The sequence below is a fragment of the Octopus sinensis genome, linkage group LG2 (genome assembly GCF_006345805.1).
Source record: "Octopus sinensis linkage group LG2, ASM634580v1, whole genome shotgun sequence".
In the NCBI taxonomy this organism is placed as follows: Eukaryota; Metazoa; Mollusca; class Cephalopoda; order Octopoda; family Octopodidae; genus Octopus; species Octopus sinensis.
In genome coordinates, this window is record NC_042998.1 from 178,689,039 (window position 1) to 178,704,024 (window position 14,986).

Genomic DNA, 14,986 nt, shown 5'->3' on the forward strand with positions numbered 1-14,986 from the left:
GCACATTGAGTGATCATGTAGGGGTTTCTCCTTGGCTAGACTGAACCTTATTCTCTATTTAAAGATGGTAGTGTGTGTGGCTTGCGGGAAATTTAACTGCTTTTTCTAGCCAGTAAAGCGACCATAAAGATGTTTCCTCCTTTCAATTAAGTTCAAATCAGTATCGATGGAAAGAATTTCCTAGCTGTTTACTTATTTTCTTATTCTTAGTGAGACACATCATTCAAATTTCATACAAAGAGAGAGAGAGAGAAACGAAAGTAAAAATGCAACCATTGCTTGTCTGAATTCAGAGTGTTGATACCTGTTGTAATGGTAAACCAAAAGAATAATACTTATATTCATAAGGAAGAAATTTTATTTAATAAATTTCAACTGCATTTTACATTACATCATTTCTGTACATCTTGGTTGTGTAAGGTTCTGAAATGATATAATCATTAACTCCATGAATAATGGGAAAACACTAATACATCTATTGAGATTTGACTATCAGGTGGTTTTGACTTAGAAAATACGACTGTGATGATTTTATAGCTGTAAAAAAATTGTACCTCGATTAGAAATTGTAAGGAGAAGGTAGATAACTCTACTTCATAGTTACTTCCCTTGTTACAGTTGCAACACTTGTATCATTTTCTATTATTAAAAGTTGTTTCAAGTTCTCGTATTCATCTATTGGCAATCAATAGCCTGATTGCGACTGCATGGGAGAAAACAACGATCGACTGCAAACAATAACAGAGGGTTATAAAGAACGGAGTAAATGTGGTAGAATCAAAGTGGATGACACAAAAAAGGAGAAAAGTTTTGAGTAAGATCCACTACACAGATCTACCAGTAGTACGATGTTAATATATGTGGTCAGTGTTATGCCAGCACCATTGGTCTACTATCCTACGTAAGAGCAACTCATCGTTGATCAAGTTCCTTCACTACATCCGAGGAAAAACAAAACACTGCTATTTACTCATACTCAGTTACGAGTGACAACCAAGAAGACTAAATTTTAGTAAACTACCATCAGTATAGCCCAGTGTTGCTCGGGCTTGTTTCGACCCTTTAGAATTGGAATTTTTGAAAAGTAAAAATTTTGCATTATGTAGCTTATTATTCTCTGTAAGCGAACATCTTTCTGGTTGAAATACACCGAAAACTGGCGACAGAGCAGTCAAAAAGTCGTAAAAAATAGGGATTTTCATAGAAAAAAAAGCAACTTTTTGATGTAAATAATTTTTGGTGTTAACATGGTCCGATTTGATTTTTCTCTTCTACAGAAGGAAGAGAAAATCTTCTATCATATTCTCAATTTTGGTCAACTTGCGCCGCAGGGTCTTGGAGGAGATAGTGTTAGTTGAAAGCTACCAAACCTGCCATACACAGACAACTTCAGCTTTATATATATATATTTAAATATATTTGGAGTGATATCCATATGTCGCTCTTCAACCACAGGTTAGTCCTGCCTTGAGTAGACACACAGTCATAGGCATTCCACTCATGACGATCTCGTCTTTTTAGAGGTTATGTAAGACTACGTTATCCAATGTAGTCGATGGTCAAACCTCTCAAGAGATATAAGTGATTTCAAGTTACTAATTAATTCAAAAACTATAGCATTTCAGAATTATGTGTAGCTTTCTTGTACTGCCAAGATGTACAGAAATAATGCAATAATGTGGCTAAAATTTATCTAAATAACCTGGCAATTAAGACTTTAAGTTTGCTTCACTTTTGTCATAAGTGTTAGCTCTTTGTAACCAATGGATGAGTTTTTAATTCTTGCTTCTGATTTTTTAAAATTTGAATTAATTCAAATCATTTCCTTATTTCGGGCGTTAGAGAGGTTTGGTTGCTATTTCTAGCAGTTCAAATGACCATGTAGAGTAGAAGATGAGCTCAGGTCGAGTCTACTAAGGGAGGTAACAAACCAACGACTAGAGAAAGAAAACCATTGCACATGCCGTTATCATGAAATCGTTCCAAAACTTAGAAATATCTGTATTTTCTTCGCAAACCATCTCCTCAGCCTATACTTACACATTAATGGATTATTATGAAATTATTCCCCATATTCCATGCCTAACAGAAGACAGTTTACTCTTACATGAAGTGGTTTATCATATTAGATACATGTTTTACACTAGTCTTGTCCATTTTATGAATGAACAAAACTTTTGCTTAAAAGTATTCCAACCATGACCACCCTGACATTCTAGTGGTATCTACGACTACATTATCCAGAATATATTTTATTGAAGATGAGAGAAGTGTGATTTTGAAGAAGATTTCGTTGCTATGTCCAGTTGCTCTACTGGCTATAATGTGAATCCTTTTTAGATTCCGCTGCTTATGATACTAGAAATGGGTAACTAGGATTTGTAGTGAGTGGCAGTTACTGCTGTTTCCTACATTTACCTTCATTGGTGATCTGTATCCCTGTGCATTGAATAAGTGAGGTCTTTTTTTTTTGTATCTTCTGTGTTCAAATCCCACTGAGTTTGACTTTCTTTTTATCCTTCTGGAGTTGATAAGATAAAGTGACAAGTAATTGGGGATGATATAATAATCATATATATATATATCTTCATCTGTTGTGGCATCATACCTAAATTAGAAATGATTATTGGTTGACAGCAAGCAAATGCAATCTTGATAGAATGCTTATCTTTTATTGCTAACAATTAAAAATTGATTGTTATCGCCATATTAATATGGCAGTCTTATAGATATAAGACTAAAAGCTGTCGCTGATTAGCTCCATGAGGCCATCGCCTTAAGATAGCTATTTGACACACAAACTGTATCCATTATAACCTTACTTTTTATCCTCATGGAGTTAATCAGCGACAGCTTTTAGTCTTATATCTATAAGACTGCCATATTAATATGGCGATAACAATTAATTTCCAGTAACGCTGCCGTAATCTCTTTTAGAAAGACTTAGTAATTTTAATATTTCTATTATAATTAAAAATTGGTGCAGGCAAAAACACATAAGGGCAGATATCAAGATCATAAAACAGCACTGCTTTGTTAAGTAGTTATGACAATAGCTGTGTAGAATTTAACAGCCTTTCAGAACTCAGGATGTGGTGCATTAAGGCAAGAAAGAACTATTTTGAATGTAATCATAAAATATTTTAAACTATAGGCATAGAAGTGGCTGTGTGGTAAGTAGCTTGCTTATGAACCACGTGGTTCCGGGTTCAGTCCCACTGCGTGGCACCTTGGGCAAGTGTCTTCTACTATAGCCTCGGGCCGACCAAAGCCTTGTGAGTGGATTTGGTAGACGGAAACTGAAAGAAGCCCGTCGTATATATGTATATATATATATATGTGTGTATGTCTTTGTCCTCCCCCCTCAACATCACTTGACAAGCGATGCTGGTGTGTTTACATCCCCGTAACTTAGCAGTTCGGCAAAAGAGACCAATAGAATAAGTACTAGGCTTACAAAGAATAAGTCCTGGGGTCGATTCGTTCAACTAAAAGGCGGTGCTCCAGCATGGCCACAGTCAAATGACTGAAACAAGTAAAAGAGTATATACAATATATAAAGTTTTATTTGTCAGTCCCCAAACTGATTTAAACGATGGATTTTAACATAAAATAAATAACAAAAAGCCAAGTTATTTGTGCAATATATTTTACTTTCTCTTATATATATATTTCATCTTTTAAATGTTTGTTTAATTTCATCATTTGAACAATTTCTGAAATTCATTATTTCAAAGATCAATTTCATTTTTTCCCATGAATAAATTCAGTAAAGATTTGATAAACCAGTCAGAGAGGATTAGGATCAACACAAACTAATAAATAATTGGCCTAGTTTGATTATTTTTTTTCTTTTACTTAACTACCAGACAAAGTTTCCTTACCCTTAACATTGATGTATGATGCCTCAGGCATAGATATTTAACTATCAATTTAGCTTTAACGACCATCTAACTGTAGATAGGCACAGTAGAGAATTGAAATAAATTTCTGCTATAAGTGGGAATGGTCATATCCTCTCCACATGAAAAAAATACCTGAAATAGATTAAGTAGAAAAGGTGGCTTTCAACCACTTAAAGCTGTGATGACTAGAGTAAGCTCCAGCAAACTATGACACACAGGAGTGACAATGCATGACAAGAAACACTTCAAACAAAAACAAGTTATGTTTCAGGATTGTCATAAATAAAACAAAGAATGACAAGAATATACTTCTTGAAAGAGATATATCAATGGAAAAGAAGTTACTGAAAATATGAGTGTTCATCAGGTGACATTATTAGTATTTTCCCTAAACCTGCTGGTAATCAAAATTTAGTTTATTAATTTTCAATGCCTTTATGAGAATTTCAACATGCTGATATAAGAGTTAGGTATACATACAAAAATTCCATAGAGAGATTGAAAAATAAAGGAAAACATATTGGTTGCATTCCTGATGACATTGTTGTTATATACATGTTCAGGGATTTGAAAGGATGATTTATTAATTGTGTTATTGATAAAAATACTTGATTTTATTTTACATAGAGAAAAAAACCTCAAATGTGTTGAAGAAGTGAAACATACTTTGTAATGTTTATGCTTTTCTTAAAGAGATTAGTGATCTGTGTTAAGTGAACCATTTACAATGGAGAATGAAATTCAGATGTGAGACTGACTTGATGAGATTGTGTTATATAGTGCTTGCCCAGAACTATAAACATTTATTTCTTACAACTAGCAGAGATTTATAAAGAAGTGGAAATAGGATGATGAAATGTCCATACCTTTGCCAAAGAAAACAAAGACATGAAGTAAAATGGTTTCAACTAGGAACCATAACTATATTGCAAATGTTTGCAATGCATGTTATATTGTAATCAGACTGATGGAAGTGAAAATGAAAGTTTGTGTGAGTGATTTCCTTTTCTATATATGTAGTGTGGGTTTGGAAGCATCATCTGCAAGAGTGCTACTTACAGAGCCACCTTGTTGGAAGTAAGATTTAATAAAGTTCTCTTCATGACACGGGACAACAGAAATGAGTTTACAGGCTGTGTAACATGTGGAGTATCATTTGTGGTCAATTTGGTCATATTGCAGGTGTTACACTGGTGAGCCCCTTTAAGTGCTGCAATTTATGTTCTTTACATGAACAGCAGTGAATGAACCATTTAGAGGTTTGGGGACTTTGCTTGTATAAAAGATGTGGAAGGAGCATTCTGTTTAAAAGGAAAAGAATTTAACATATTTTTCAATTTCAAATTTAACTCCAATTTCCTTTCTTCAATGCAATTGGAAAAAAAAAATTCTATATTTTTACTGTGAAATTAAGAATAAATTGAAATTATTTTTAGAGGAAAACTATAATCATTTTGTTATATATTGAGGTAGCAAAGAGATATATTTGTGAAACAAAAATTCCTCTTTAAACTATACATATCATTTTTACTGATAACTGATATAACAGGTTAAAATTTCAGTCATATTTCTGAAAGGAATCATAGCAACATTTTCATGGATTTTTAAAATTTTCAAATTTCAACACCAAAATTACAGAACTTTTTTTTTGATTGGGCACAAGGCTAATTTTTCTTGATGTGAGATATATTCCACTGAATAAACCATGAAGTAATAAACAACAATGTCAGTTCAGCACAAATTAAACTTGGGAGTGAAGTATGATGAATACTAAATAATGCAGCAAGTCCAGTGCCCTACATCACTACCAACACACCAATATCTACATGAAAAATATTGAACATTGCTCAGACAGTTTTAGTTTTGCAGCTTTTCAAGAGAAAAAAAAAACAAAAAAAAACATTCAACTTGCCATGCTTGCAGAGTTGAACAAAATAATTGATGGATTAAAATATTTTTATTAATTAAGGATGTTGTGATTAATGACACAGTCTTAAATGATATGTACTTTGGATTTTTATATGTGCCACAATGTATACATACAGTGTACAGCATTTATCTGTAATCCCATATTATGCTACATCACATAAATGTCATTCGCTAAATACATGTGTGTGTAGGTATATAGTGTAAATGAAATACAACTCTTCATCTATGAATATTTGCTTAAACAGTAGTGGGGAAAGCCTGTTTATGTATGAAATAATGACATAATGTTTATATATACCAATACCTTGGTACTTAAAGAGAAAAGAAAAGTTGACTATGTTATTAATATTTTGCTATACTCAGTATTCCTTGGTAATCTGTATGTTCAGTTGAAATGGTTAATGGCTCACCAGTCAACTAAATATTTATCAATTATAAGTTATCATGTAGACAGCTAAAATAACAATACTGAGCTATTTTATCCATAGAGTTTTCTTCTCATAACCAATAACACAGGTAAAGCTAAATCCAGTATTTATATGTATATTTTGTGCATCAAATCTGCAATATAAACAAACAAGCTGAAATTCATCAAAATAATAAACCCACCTGGTCAGCCAACATAGCAAATAACAATATCCTACAATACCTCCAACCACAACAGCAACAACAATTTTAAATATTAATGGCTCTTACAAAGTATCTGCACACTAAATTTTTTGACTTAACTGCACCTTTTTGTACAGTGCCAATAAACACTTTCCACAAAACACCATGAGGCAATGAGATGAAATGTATCACTGAAGGCAGACTTCATTGATCCTATACTAGCAAAAAATATAAATAAAGGACTTGAATGTCCCTTTAGCTACACACTTTGCAGTGTTATCAATGTATTTAACAAAGACAGTACATTATGTTTTAAAACTTGAAATAAATCATCTTCAACTCTTTCTAAAAACATATTTTAACATTAAAAAAATCCTAGGCATAGCTTAATACAGAATTGCTGTGAATTGAGATATTACTTAGTGTAAAACGAACCCCTTCAGTCATAAATAACCATGGGATTGCACCTAGAAAGTTCCCCTCCAAGGCACAAGTCCAGCCAAGGTTGTTCATGTAAGACCAGCAGTCACCCATGCATACCAGCCTCTCCTCTTTGCGCCATTAATGTTATCCAAGGGAAAGGAGGGGAATTTGTTGGGGAGGTGTGAGAGGCTGGACCTGGCCAGTTTGATCATAAAACAGGAAGAATTTTGGGGCTGGATTTGGTCAGTTTAAATGCTAAAGACATTAAGACACTTGCAACATTACCACAAAATAGAGAAAGACTGAGATGCAGGGGCAGCCATGCACCCTCAAAAGCCTCACCTGGCACAGATGAGGCATGATGCAAAGGGGTTTTAAAAACTGAATTGGAAGCTGCAAACTACATATCAATTGATGCACTGGTCCCTAACGCCTCTCTAGACACAATTATGCAGAAAGATGATTGAAGGGAGGGTCACATGACTTAAATTCTAGACTATAAAAAGACATTCTAGAAAACCACTAAAAAGCAACAACATTCTATAAAATAACATAATTGATGAAGAATCATTGGCATATCATTACTAACCAAAGTTTTAAACCCAACCAAATGAAATTCTAGGTGCGGGCATGGGTGTGGAAAGAAGTTTGCTTCCCAAATACACTGTTCTGGGTTCAGTCCCTTTGTGAAACACCTTGGGTAAGTGTCTTCAGCTATAGTCTCAGGGCAACCAAAGCCTTGTGAGTGGATATGGTAGACAGAAACTGAAAGAAGCCTGTCGCATATGAGTGTGTGTAAGTGAGTGCGACAATGTATGTTTGCATGCCCTTGATTTGACATCACATGATAGTTGTAAAAGAATTGTCACTGTCATACAAGCATTGTCATTCGTTTCCAATGTTCTATGAGAACATGTGGGAAATATTATCTTGTTTGGAAACAGGTGAGGTTTGGCTACAGAAAGGACATGTGGCAATAGAAAACTTACCTCATTAACTCCATCTGACAACATACTAGCATGGAAAAAATGGATGTTAAAAGGATGATAGATAGATAAATGGATGGATGTTGATAGTAACTTCTAAGTTTCACCATGGACCATCCTCATCCAAGTCTGATGAAGCCAGTACATGGGAAACTTCAAAATCCTTCAATCTTTCTCTTATAAATAAAATTTTTATTTTCTATTTAAACGTATTGAGTGACCTTTGCTTGACTTATTCTGTGTATGATCGTGACATTAAAAAACACACACATAGTGCTAAAAAGAGATCTAACACTCTCGAATGACTTCTGATGCATATCCACATGCTGAGACAGCACTCAGTCAGTGTTTTTATCCTTCATGTATTTGAATACCAACAGTTGTTGTTCACACCAATCTTTATCTGTCCCTGAAAGAAACTCATATGTCAAACAAACATGTACAGATGTTTACACAAACACATACACTTTCTAATGAGTATCATTACAATGAACTAGAATGCAATTAATGAGGCAATTTGATCTGCTAGAACCAGCAGTCTAATGTCCTTCAAATCATGCCCAATCTTTTTTCAACAAAGATTACATTGAACAAAACAGTCTATGATATACAAAAAAAAAAGACAGGATGATCATTGTTGGACTGTCTGTTCAACCATAGCTGGCCTGGAGACTATACAACAACATATCATTACAGATGTATACAATCATCAAATACTGTCATGTTTCTATAATATTTAGACACCCTACACACACACACCAGTGTTCTCAGTAGTCATATGAACACAGCTATAGGTAGAGATCTTCCTTCCCCACAACCATTATTAAAATACTAATACAGCTCTAGTCTACACAAATATGACAAGCTGTTTGAAAATATAAACTCATGAAATCCTAAAGGAGACTCTTGTTTTGTATTTAACAAATATTTTGTGGATACATACATTGTTTCCACAGGATTTTTTTTACTTGATATATATATATTTTATTCTTTTATACTATCACTTGTTTCAGCCATTTGACTACGGCCATGATGGAGCACCACCTTAAAGGGTTTTAGTCAAACAAATCAACCCCAGGACTTATTCTTTGTAAGCCTAATACTTATTCTATCAGTCTCTTTTGCCAAACTGCTAAATTATAGGGATATAAACACACCAATATCAGTTGTTAAGTGATGGTCGGGGGACAGCAAATACAGACACATGCATATATATATACACATACACACATGACAAGCTTCTTTCAGTTTCCATCTACCAAATCTACTCACAAGGCTTGGTCGGCCTGAGGCTAAAGTAGAAGACACTTGCCCAAAGTGAATTGAGACTGAACCCGGAACCATGTGGTTAGAAGCAAGCTTCTTATCACACAGCCACACCTGTGCCTATATACGAGGTCTTATCAATAAGTATCCGGACTGTTGCCATAGTAATGAAGCTAAAGCACACAAAGTGAAGCTGCTTGGCAAAGATTGACCTTGAACTCTGCTGTGCATGCACACTAAGTTTTAACATTCTAGCTCACTTCTGCTCTTTACAGCAGTGCTTGGAAGGAAGGTGTGTAGCATGTGATCGTCGCATTGACCATGACAGAGAAAGTTGTCATGGCAGTACTAGCTCAGAGGCCTAGGCAAAGTTGCAGAAAGTGTATGGAGAGGAGTGTATAAGCTACACACTAGTGTACGAGTGGTTCAGACATTCCCAAGATGGCCAAAAAATGTTGATATTGATGAATGTTCTGGGAGACCCAGAACCAGCAGAACTGAGAAAAACATCGCAGCTGTGAGGGGAAATCATTGAATCCCCATCCATGAGTTATAAGAGGATGTGCAGATTACTTATGGCTCAGTTCAGTCCATTATCACTGAAGATTTGGGTATGAGGTGTATGTCTGCCAAATTTGTCCGAAAACTGCTTTCAGCTGACCAAATAGACACTTGGGTTTCTGTTGCACAAGATCTCCTTGATTGTATTGAGAATGATGAGAGCTTTTTGAAAACTTTGCATAGGCCTCTGAGCAGGTATCACCAAGCTTTTGGCAAAATTTGACACAGATTCTCTGCTCAACTTTCTCTATGATGGTCAATGCAATGATCACATGCTACACACCTTCCTTCCAAGCACAGCTGTAAACAGCAGAAGTAAGCTAGAATGTTGAAACTTAGTGTGCATGCACACAAGAGTTTAAGGTCAAACTGTGCTAAATAACTTTACTCAGCATGCTTTAGCTTCATTACTACGGCAACAGTCGGGATACTTATTGATCAGACCACGGATGGATGGATGGATGGATGGATAAATGGATGGATGGATAAATGGATGGATGGATAGATAGATAGATAGGTAGATAGATAGTGAAGAGATAAAAAAATAAGAAGAGAGAGAAGTACATGAGTGCATTTTGCTGATTTTATAAGCATTTGTTCTTTTAACCCACTTGCCACCGACTTACGGGAGGCTTCCCGATTAAATTGATCTAAATCAAAACCTTACATCAAAATTTCATGTTACTTGATATTTCAAAGACCAGCTTAACAATGACAAAGATAGTTTACAAAATTCTTTACTAATTTCAAAATTAATTGAAATAAAGATAATAGATTTCCTCAGAAATATGGTAACAAAAAGATTCACATCTTATGATAACCCATGAAATATATATTATTGACATGTGATGAGTGAAATGTAATACTTCCGACCAATGGTGAAATAAATAATAATATAATCAAATGTTACCAAATATAATATCCATAAACACTAGTATGCCTAATCCATCAATATATCATTAAAAAACATCTACTGTGACAAAAATTTGGAATGTTGCATTTAAGTTTTATAATAATGGAAAACTCGCACTCACACACACATACATGGATGTGTGAACAACCATATTCTCATGCAAGACGAATCAGAAAATGCATAATACTGCTACTATATCCATAACCAATGCACAAAAACAGATACATTATTAAGTGACACTTCTAAACACTTCTTTAACACAACCTTAAAAAGGAACTCATTCACTCAGCACAGACAAACATACACATAAAAATAGCTGCAGTACTAATAGCTTCATTTGCCCTAAAATACTGCACCAGAGATGTACGCAACCAATGCTAGGTGTAAAGGAACAACAGCTGTCATGCTCTGACTAAGTCCATGTTACCTGTCTTTGCTGTAGCCACAAACAAAATCTATAGGCATACAGAAATGGAGTAGCAGAGTGCAACATTTCATGATATGCAATGCATCACTGCACAGCAGGATGTACAGTATGTTTCTCAGCTAAGCAAAGAGATAGTGTGTCAGGAACAAAGTCACACCTTGTCGAGTGGATGACTACCAGCAATTTTCAGTCTGCTGATCAGAGGTTTGTCTAGCACCTAAACACAACACCTGGCATTCGGGCTGACACCACACATGTCGATCATGTTCAGCCAAATATTTATTGTAAAGATTTTAAACAACCTGTAGGAGGAGTAACATTTAAAAGAAGTTGATACAAGTATATGATAGACTCATTAACTTATATTCACACTCATTAACTTATATTCACACTCATTAACTTATATTCACACTCATAAACATGGATACTCTTATTAATGCAAAAATAATCGATACTGTTTGATATGTGTGTATGGGGAAATTATAAATACAGTCTGTTAATAAGCATATAAATAATGAATCACTGAATGAACATATGTAATTACAAAAGAGCTACAAATAGCTTCATGCTTTAAATCTTAAAGCATGAAATTATTAGTAGGTTGTGTGTGTGTGTGTGTGTGTCTGTCTGTCTCTCTCTTTCTATATATATATATTATATATACATTAAACTGTAATTATTCTTTGGCTGTACCATATGTTTTTGATGATTACACAGCTTGGAAAATGACTCAGCTTTTGCTTGTATCTGTGTATTTTCAAGATCAAATTTATTTTATTGATTGGAAGAATAAAAGTATCTAATAATGAACAGAAACTTTATGTAGCTGTGAAGCAAGAAAAACATTGTGTGAACCCAGAGAGCTACAAAGAATAAACTTATAGGAGCAAGGCAGGCTGCATCTATAAAACTCAAAAATCATAATTGAATAAACAACAAACAAATATACTATGTGGTTAAGAAGTTCGCTTTGCAACCATGTGGTTTTAGGTAAAGTCCCCTTGAACAAGTATCTTCTACTATATCTTTGGGTCAACCAAATGTCTTATGAATGAATGTGGTAGATAGAAACTGTGCATTGTATGTGTATATATATATATATATTTACATGCAGCTAAATATAACTGTATGGGCGACTCGTCTGATGAGTCGTCCATAAAGCTAAACGCTTTATGGATGTGAAACCATTAGTCACTCTATAACCGCTAGCATACTGCATACTCGCTCGCACACACACACGCATGCACAAAAAAGGTTCATACACACGTCTATATACGCACATGCACAAGAAAAAACAGGGCTAAAGACAAAATGCAGAAAAATGTGTAAAACAAAGTGTAAAAAAATAAGTAATAAGAGTAAAACATGTCTATATATGCACATACACGCGCGCACACACACGTCCATATACGTACATACCTGCGCACATCCACACGTGTGTGCAAAAAATTTCCATATACACATCTATATACGCACAGGAAAAATGCAGGGTGGGAAGTAGAATACAGAAAAATTATGTGTAAAGAAAATATATGAGCAATAAAACCATAAACCAATATCTCTATAAATATGTAAAAAAAATATATAAGAAATATACGTAAAAAGTATAGAGAGATAAAAAGCTTGTATGTGGACAGAATATAGAAAGCAAGTACTCAGGGGGACCAAAAACGTAACAAATATTTAGCCACATATGGACATGATCTGAAAAGTTCAGTTCTTGAATTCAGACATGTGGCGGGGTCTAAGCTGCGTTTCCAGATAAGTCATCTTTCAATATCACAAAGACCGCACTTTCCACTGCCGTTGGTGTAGGGCTTACACTTGGCTAAGATCTTCCAATGATGGATGTTGTAACTGACACCTTTATCTTTTAAGGACTATATACAACTGGATAATTTGGTCGTTTTCCTTTTATCCCAGTGCCTGAAGCTCAAGGTGTGATTATTGAACCTGGCCTTGAAATTACCCTCTGTAAGGCCCATGTATTTCTTTGTCAAAACCGTGTCCTTAGTGGATATAGAGTCCATGGTAGCTTCATAAATGATGGTCTCGGACATGCAAGCTCCATTTAGCGGATACAAATTTTTATCCCTGCATGAACAGCTGGTTTCGTATTGTGGTTTTTGTGTGTTGTACGCGATTATATTTTTAAAATTAGTAGTTGATCTGAAACTGATTTTTAAGTTATGTCTATTGAACAGCTTTCTGTAATAATGGTTGACTGGAAAATGTATATCCATTAGTGCTAAGAAATACTTGCCTATATTGAAGGTCACTTCGGGTGAGAAGAGGAAGTGAACCAGATAGCTTTTCTATTCCTGTTTCCTCTTCTTTATTATTGGACTGGTGGCAGGTGTATAGGTTATTTACTCGCTAAATCCACTATCTTTTAGAGCTTTATTATATACTGGGGCAACGCTATTAAAAATGTCCCTATCGGAGGAGAGGCTAAAGATTCTTTTGCTAATGTTTTTAACTAAATTTTAAAACACTATGAGGGGATGACAGGAACCCACATTAATATAACTAAGTCTATGGTTGGGCTTCCTATAAGGCTTATAAATGTTCATATTTAGATCTAAGGATACATCTAGGAAATTGACAACAGTCAGGTTGGTGTCTGTAGTTATGCTAAGACTGAAAGTTTTCATAAAATAGATAATGTCCTTCCTCAACTGATCCTGTGCTGGTCCATTTGTATTTGCGGTTAAGGTGAGGGCATCATCTTTGTAAATGGCGAAGTATACGTCAGGAAAAGTCTTGCCCAACGTATCGAGTAGGAATAGCCCAACAAGATCGCATATGCCTTCTCCATCATATGACCCCATGCTCACATCGAAATCACCCTTTGTATCGGTAGTCTTGACACACTCTGCGTTCTTGCTGAAGAGTAAAGTCTTTCTCGCATGGAAGATTATGTCCTTATCCTGTGTATTGATTTCTGTGGATTCGCTTGCGAAGGTGAGGGCTTTATGTAGCAGTTCCTTTATCCAGAGATAGAGGCATAAAAATCGACAATATCAAATTGTGTGAATCTCGTTTTATTCTTATACTTAATGGCTTTAAAACAGTCAACGACTTCTATACTATTGGAGCACTGTACTAACCTAGTGGCATTTCTGACTTTCGCATTGATTTTTCCTAAAATTTCTTTACTAATAATGCCAAGTTCTGATTTAGCTGGGGGTAATGAGCCTAAGTTCTTTTTATGGTCTTTGATAGTTATAAAGGCCTCTTTTTTTGGGAGGACCACTATTTTTTTTTATCTAATTTAAGTCTGGCAGCAATAACACTAGATTCTTTATCAATTTCATTATGGGTTTGTGCCCTAGCCTTGGTGTAATTATTGATGATGCAGTTGTGTAGAAGTCGTGAATATGTGCTGTTTCCTACCAGGTACAAGTTCTTGGTTTTATCAGAAAAAAAATGCCATTTTTTTGGAACTCTTTATGTAATTGATATCTTTTTTCAGTGTCTGCTGGAAAGTGTTAAAAGACTTACGAAATTTTATTTTGTTCATGAGCTTCAGTAGATCCACTTCGAAGTCTTCCAAGCCTTTGATTTTTGGAAGGAATTTCTTAAATTTAATACCATAGAATATACTCTCTGTATTGTCCTCTTCCATGTTATACTATCAATATAGATAGATAGATATAGACATCCTTCTTCACCCTACATAAACACACACACACACACACACTTACATACACATGCACACACTTCCCCTTTCTTCCTTCTCAGCCTTTAGTCCAGTTACCATGGTAACATGAGTAAAAAGTTTACCTGTCAGGAAAGTTTGTTGGAACGCTAACATCTTTGTAGAGTTAATTGAGGGATGAGGAGGAGGGTGTAGTGACTATAGCAGACTGACATGGACTGATAAAATGACACATCAGTCTCACCAAATCGATTTTATTAATCTATAATATATAAGTTATGGGGACATAAACAAACACCAGTTGCC